Consider the following 8,667-nt stretch of genomic DNA (forward strand, 5'->3'; position numbering starts at 1 on the left):
GATCAGCCCATCTATGGATCTGTTCTCTGGTGTTTAGATTTAGATCGAAATAAAAGGTAAAAAGAAATAGAAAAATACCAAGTCTTTGTCAATAACTTAAATGGTAAGGCCAAAATCTACTAGATCTGAGGCACATATATAGTGGAACAACTGAAGCCAAGCATCCAAAATGACTAGAGATTACCAGTCACACATCAATTTTTAATATACGAAGGGAAAGTTCATTGGCACTCTCTTCAACCCAAATATTATGGCATGATAAAGAAATCTACCATACTTTTAAATATGAGGATGTGTGTGGGGGGTGGGGGGGGTTCTACATGATTTAGAAACCCTAATAAAGATCCTAGAAACCATAACGGATCTATCTCATTCTAAGATGCACTGAAAGGGAAGAATATCACTCCAAATGATCAAGCCCAAAATATTCCAAGGCCTTACATTGTTAAGCAAATGGATTGGATTCCAGCTATGGATGTAAAAACCCCAAAGGTAAAATCATACTTTGTTTATCTACAATATAAGCCACTAATATGTTGATTTAATGGTTTATGGCTGAGATCTGAAGACTTATATTAGTGGGTCTACTCTTCGTGGACAAGAATCACGATCTCTACTTGTGCACGAAAGGTTTCTTCATAGTACAATTTGATACACAAAAAGATATGGAAAATGTTCTAAGCGAAGGGCCATGGTTTTGGGCTATAGTTGGGCTCTTTGTTACCCCATGGTTCCGAAATTTTGATGCAACAAGCATGGTGGTAACAGCAATTCCAATGTGGGTGAGGTTTCCAAACCTCCCTCTTCCTTTCTGGAACCATAAAGTCTTGTGGCTATCAGAAATATTTTGGGAAAATTCAAAAAGGTGGATTTAGACATAACAATAAAAGGAATCTTAACATTTTCCAAGATATGTATAGAGATCAACCTTAGTAAATGTCTTCCTTATTGTCCTCTTTTAAAATATGAAAAATTTCAGTGGACATAGGTATTATATTATTAGAATACGACATCCAGATGTTGAGCTTGTTTTCAAATAGGTCACTTGCAGAATACTTGCCCATAAGCAAAAAATATCCCAAAATAGAAAAAGAGGTAGGCCCCTAAGCCAAGGGGATGTCAGTTTCTAGAAAATTTAGAAGAGGAAAAAGAACAAATGAGGAAATTATTCCAAATATAGAAGCACAAACAAAACCTGGAAGCCAATCAAATGGCGGAATGGAGGATCAGTCTTGAACGATGACTCTTAGCTAAGTGGTACTTAATTAAAAAAGATCATAGTATTAGAGCAATAGAAGGCGGATGCACCCATTGAAAAGGAAGTGAGGGACATAAGGAGAACCCATGTATCTAAGAGATCAAACTCATACAAATAATTCTCCTCGGAGGCATAAGGTAATCAAATGGAAATAGTATCATTTGCTCCTAATCAAGGAGTCTGACGATAGATGGAGAAAAGAAAGGAAAAAAAGGGACGCTAAGTGATTTTTTCACACATAGCCTTGAAATTATGTAAGTTTTTTTTATATAGTTTCTTCTTCTTCTTGTTCATCAACCAAAAGGTTGACATGATTGAATGAATTCAAGTATATGAAAAATGTAAATTTGTTCCTTGTTTTCTAGGTTGAATAAAATTACAATTTTTCTTTGGGAAAAAAAAAAACATAATTAAGAAATGAAAAACAAAAATACAAAAGAACGTGTTATACATTGATATGTGTGGGGGAGGTTGATGCCTGACATTGACCCTTCACCCACAGAGTTGGCTTCTGTAGTCAACCCCATGGGTGGAAGGCCGATGTTGGACATCACCCTCCTCCCACACACAGGGTTGGTGTTGAACACATTTTTTTAATGTTTTCTTTTTCTTTTTTTAATATAATTTTACTTTTTATTTTAAATTTTATTTTATAACTTTTAAGATTTAAGATATATATATATATATATATATATATATATATATATATATATATATATATATATATATATATATATATATATATATATAGATATATATATATATATATATAATTTTAAAATTAATATATATCCATAGGAATCGACAATTGTGTTGGTCTCTTACTCTTGTGACATGTGGATGAGTCCAACAACTACCACTATAACCTCTAGGTGCCTACATATACATGTTTTGCAAGCACAGATAAATCAAGGGGATTTGAACTTCGAACCTCCTCACACAAAATACTTCATTTTCATAGCCATCGCCAATTGAGTTGTCCACACGATCTAAAATCATTTAATTTATTATTTAAAATGTTTTATTAGTTTCTAATTTGATTTTGATTTTTTAATATTTTGTTATTTTTTTTTATTTTGAGGTTTATTTTGTATTTTTCCATTTTTAAACGTTTTTTTGGGTATTTTAATATTTAGAATAAAAATGTGATTTAAAAAAAGAATTGATTCTTCCTTTAAAAAAATATTTACAATTCTTTTATCTCATTTCCTTTAAATGTTAATTATAAAAAGTAAAATGAAATTAATAATTAATAATTAAACAAAAATTATGTAATATTATCTTTACATTCACAATTGACTTTTTATTTGTATGGTACCAATGGTTAAGGTTGTAATGTCTATTAATTGGTAATTTTAACCCAAAAAATAAACCAAAAACTAGACAAATTTGAAAACTACTTAGAAAACAAATATTAGAAAATATATTAGAACAGTAGACAATCTTTAAGTGCCGGGTTTTAGCATTTTTTGTAGCCATGATATTTGGTCTTTAATTCTATTGTTGAAAAATGTTTGAATTTTTCCTTAAAATGGGACGATTGTGATGTTGTATCACCACTTTTTCATTTCAATATATCTTTTCATTTCTTTCGTAGTGATTACATTTGGTTTTTAATGGCATGATCGATTTATTTTTTAATTTTAACCCTGAAAAAAAGAGAGTTGATGTTGTGTCACCACTTTTGCATTTCAACATGGTTTGTCACTTATTTCATAATCATGATATTTGGTTTTTAATTCCATGGTTAAAAAATGTTGGAATTTTACCCTAAAATGAAAAAAGGGTGATGCTTCATCATCAACTTTCAAAATCAGCATGAAAATCGTGATTTGATAAGACCTCTAAAAAAAATAACTCAGTAAAGTTTTCATTAAGCTTGTCACATTATTTGTGGCATTGAGTCCCTATATGTACATGCACTATGTAATCATAATGTGGAGAACCAACCAATATCACATCATAAAGGACAAAAATTACTTTTCCATCAATGCACACAAGGACAAGTCAAAGATTTTGTTGGTAAGTTCCAACTAAGCTAAGAAAATAATCAGTGCTAATAAGAAGTATGTTTTGTTATTCTTAAGAGATATTCAATCTACAAAAAGGTGTAAGCTTGCAAAGTCATCCCTGGAGGGGTGTACTAAGAAACATGGAAACCACCTTGAAGAGTTGCTATAGGCATATTGGGGAGTGTTCCAAGAGGCCGAAGGGATACCACCTATTGTAGCGGCTCCAACCACCCTCCAAATATTTTCCTATGCTTCGCTTTTATAGCCTTCCTTCTTAACCACAACAACTCATCTCGCATTGATCCAAATATTCGTTCTTCGACTAAGAGTTATCCTTTTCATTTTGGCTTATGTTCGCTTACTTAGTTGATTTTGTAACTCACAAGTTGATCTCCTAACTTGGTCCCACAACTATTTTGGGCTTGCCCTAGAAATTTCCCAATCCTTGAGGGCAACCAACCTTGATGATGGGATTGTGTAGTCCTGACTATCAGTGGGCCTTGAGCTCAGAAAATGCATATTCATGAGGAGGTAGCCCAACGCGGAGTTCAAAAATTTCTCAACCCTCACTGAGCTTAGAAACTGCACAGTGCACTGAGCCAAAAATTTGCCTAGTTCATGAAACTGTGTTATCTTTCCCAGCAGTGCGCATGAAAATTTCCCCAAAAAAAGCAAAAAAAGAAAATCCCTGAAAATTAGGGGTATATTTTTAGTATCCTAGAGGCACTTGGACTATTTTTGGAAACTTCCACCAAGTGTCACTTTTTCCTTGATTTTGAGCATGCGCATCATAAACCCTAATTTGTCCAAATATATTTAATCGATGCTGCTAGATCTCATTTTCACATTTAATCTTAGAGCTCTAGAATTCTTTAGGAGATCAAGTAGTCTTTGGTGTGATCATCGTTGCTTTTCCTGGTGAGTTTTACTTTTGTCGTCTTTTAACAACTTTTTCTGTCACTTTTTTTTGTTTGCCTTGTGTGAGTGTTTTTTCACTTGTTTCTTTTCACGGTTGTTGGATTTTTAACTTCTAGGAGTGTTTATTTAAGTTTTATATTGCCTTCCCCAAGTGTCGCAATAGTTTTCCTGTTTTTGCACCAATGGTCGTCGTTGCAGCAACTCTACTCACTTACTTCATTTTCCTTCGATTTGATCAATTGTTGCACTTGATTCATATGCATTCACACACACTTAGTCATATATTCACTTAGCTTCACACTATCTCTCAAATCTCCTTGTTTTTTACACTTCCCTTGGGCAGATCTGGATTTCCCTTGGCTAGATCTCACTTTGTACAGTTGGAACTGCATAATATGGAGGTACCAGCCACAAGCTTGGCCTTTGGAATTGTACAGTGCATAGTCTAAAATGGCTCCAATTTCACATTGTGCAGTTCTAGGAGCCAACCTCTCAGCTTTTCCATTGAGACTGTGTAATGCACAGTTTCTCACAGGCCCTTTCCCAATCTGAACTATGCATTGCATAGTTCCAGTCATCATGCTTCCACCTTGGCTGTTAGGACTATGCAGTGTGAAGTTCCCATAGTCATCTAGTCCCCTTGTCAAGAAAAAATGTGCAATCACTCACATCTAGTGCCCAACTTGTTTCTTGAACTTGCCTTAAAGTTGTTTTGATTTAAACTGACATTTGATTTCCATGAGTGTCCTCTTAGTCCCACAAGTGCAACAGTTGTTTGGCATCTCTCCAGAAGTCATGATTAACGTGGCATCTAAGAGAGCTACATCAAAGGAAACCACCAAGAGAAGTACTGAGGAAGCAGTTGAGCAGACATCAGTTGATTTACCAGTGTATGTCGATACTCATATTTTCATATAGAAGGGAACAATACTGACATGGAAATAAATCCAAGGTAGTTTTGCAAAGGAATTTGAGGAAAACTTAGAGAACCAACTGGTTTATCTTAGTATATGGCACTTAAGGTTATACAAGTTTGCATGTAGGTACCCCACCTTCCTATGTCCAGACATCATCAGCTAGATTGTCTCACATACAGATGAAAAAATTATGACATTGAGAAGTGCCAACAGGAAAAATATTGCCACATTTAGGGCAGAAAAATTTCAACAGATGTATCACTTGCTCGACCCAGTGAAGCACACGGACTCACTCTTCTATTCCACCCACAACTATGTGAACACAAGAGACATTTTCAAGCACTGGGAGGAAGAGCCATCGAAGTTTTGACAAACACCCACCAATGTGTACAAGGAAAATTCCCTCAAGTAGGCTTACCAACTCTTGATTATCTTTGCTTGCAGAATCTATGGTCAAGAGAGCACAAAACCCTTTCCTAAAGGGTGGGAAATCTTACTAGACAAGTTGGTGACTGATGGGATTCCATTCAACTAGTAAGATCTGTTGGTTCAACAATTAAAGACCCATGTAGCTCAGGTTCAAAATCCACCCAAGGATGAGTGAACAAGGTTCTATTTTTCCGCATACTTACTAGATGCAATCTATTCATAGCAGCAGTTCCCTAGCATGAATTGGACATGGAAACCATGAGAGACTACTATGAACATCTATTGCAAGTTTCTTTAAGAACGCAATTATCGAGGAGTAATGGCACAGTTAACTGACCACTTTATCATCCCGCTATACAAGCTTATATTTGAAAAAGATCAACCTTGCATGTCCCAAGAAGAAATGGAGGCGATAATAGACATTATAGATTGGTATGCCTCACCAGGTAGCACCTTCATTAGATTTTTTTGGTAGAGAGAAGCCTCTGCATGTCTTACCAAGATATGCCACTAGAAAACTGATCATGCAAGAAGTATCATACCACCTCACTACAAGGTTGTCAGCAGCACCACATAGGAAGAAGAAAACACCATGGACCACTCTTCCTTGACGGATTAGATTATACGAGATTAGGAAGCTGAAATTTGTAGATGTTGAGGCCAAGTAAATAAGTGAAATTCGAATTCAGCACCAAGGACTTTAATTTGTATGATCCCCACAATATTTTCAAGGACCATTGTAATAGGGAAAATTTTAAGGATAGAAATTTATCTTAAAATTTAGGAACCTTGGTGAATCCCACTAGTCCATAATATGCAATCTGTAAAATGTTTGGAGATATTTTTGTAAAAATATTTAAATTTATAGTAATTTTATATACTCTCCATATAATGTTTTGGTGATTTTAAAGGTAAAATAATTTCGTACTACAAAATTTGGGCGAATCATTTTTAGAAAAAAAATGAAATTAATGAATCTCTTTTTGGGAAAAGTATAGAAAATTAGCCCACCTGTGAATATTAGCCAAAAAAAATTTCCCTAGATTGTACGATAGTTTACTTTTTGTGAATCATCAGGGCATTTCATTGGACAGAGGAGGACCCTTGGAGGTACTCCTATAATTCCTCTAGAATCAATGAGTTGGTCAATATAGAAAGGACTATAAAGGTTGTTCCACAAACAACAACGGTTCTAGAAGCAACAACAATAGTAGCGGAAGGTAGCAATCCCATGCAGGACAAGGGGAAGAGGAAGATTGTTGATAGTCCAGAGGGAGAGAAAATATACAAAATGAAGGCAGATCCTCTTATCGCGAAGGCCGCTTTGGAAACAAAAGAAAATAGGAAGTAAAGGATAAGGCGGAGGAAGATAGAAAAGCAGAGGTTGCAGGAAGTAGAACTGAAGTTGCAAGGGAAAGAGAAGAAGTTGAAGGAAGAATAGAAGTTGAGGAGGATATAAGAAGAAGAGAAGCATAAGCAGAAAGAAGAACAAAGGAAACGCACGATGATGGAGCAAACAATGCTGATATAGGTTGAAGGGCCAAAACAACCAACAACTAAGGAGGAAGGTGAACAGATGCAGGATCGGGAGCTTGCTCAGTAGATTGATAAATTGATAGAAATGACAAACATGGAGTGGGAACAGGAGCCATGACATGAATATGTTGACCTGATGCCAAGAGAACCATAGGTCATCCCTCAATCTCCACCACCTCCAGTAGCAGAGCCAACCTTGAGCGAGCAAGGAGATGGTGTTCTCCTTGATGATGATATGGTCATGAATGTGTAAAATATATCATTCGATGAGTTCCAGAAGAGGATTATGTAAGAGCAAAGGAATCACTTTCCATATCATCACACATCACTTACATTAAACAAGGAAAGGGATAGTGTCAGACACCGGGAAGAATCCAACTTCTATTTTTGAGGCCATCTTGACCTATACAAGAGAAACAAGATCAAATATTCAGTATCTGAAGACTGAGAATGAGAAACTAGAAAAGAACTTGTAGGCTTCCAGGAAAGAGGCATAACAACTCCGAGCAACAATGTAGAATGCAATTTCCACGTTGGGGAAGATGAGAACATCAATACTTGCGGAATTATCAACACTTGGAGAAACCATGTGGAAGCTCTATCATGGTTTTGGCACTGTGCATAAAGCAGTTGTATGTTTGCATGAACTACAACAACAGAGCAAAGAGTTTGTTAAAACTCTAAAAAACGTACATTCTACCATTGCCTATGTACAAGAGTGGTCAATGTGGTTCCCAGAGGCCTCGCTTGACTTAGTGAAGAAAATGAAGCCATAGGCAGAGCTGGAGAAAGCGAAGGTTCAAATGTTGATTCACAATAATAAGCAATTCGCCTTATTCATTGGCAGCACATAAGCCTCATATGTGTGGTTGTATAGCAGTTTGTATGTCTTGGTGAGAGGACACCAGATCCTATCAATCGGTTTGTCTTAGTGACAGCACACTAGATACCATCAATCGGTTCCCTCATAAAAACTATAACAAAGAATCAAGTCTGGTAGAAGGTCAAAGAGTACTTGGAGAAGCTAAGACAGGAAGCCACCAGTGAAGACGTGGATCTGAATGCACACAACATGCAAAAGTTCATCGATGGTCCTATCAAATTCAATACAATGTTGCTCATGCCTCGAAATGAGTTGGACACATATTCCTAGATAGTGTACCTGAATGCCATGGACATTAGAGTTCGCTTCCAGCAAGACACTGTGAAGCAGTTTGAGAACACTATCACACAATACTAAGCTTGGAACCAATATGTGACTAAGAAGTAGCAAGTGGAGGTTGCAGAGCTGGACTTATCCTAAACTCCAGTATCATAGTGTTATGTCTTGTTAGGTTGTCTCTACCCTATTTTGTCTTATATGGGTGTGAGTGGAAATTGTGATATTATTTGTAATTATATTGTAAGCGAAATTCCAAGTTTCAATATTGGAATATGGAAAGTCGCCATGTAATGTAATGTGTCAGTTCGTAAATAAGTTGAAGAGTCACAAGGTTAGTCCAAAGGTCATAAATGGGAGTTGAAGAGTCACCCCCCTCTTGTTATAAATAGAACCTCATAACTCATAGAACGAGATTTTGGGAGTCAAGCATTTGGC

This window comes from Pinus tabuliformis, chromosome 6 (genome assembly GCF_031772625.1).
Source record: "Pinus tabuliformis cultivar Carrire ecotype Pingquan chromosome 6, CPIR1, whole genome shotgun sequence".
Taxonomy (NCBI): Eukaryota; Viridiplantae; Streptophyta; class Pinopsida; order Pinales; family Pinaceae; genus Pinus; species Pinus tabuliformis.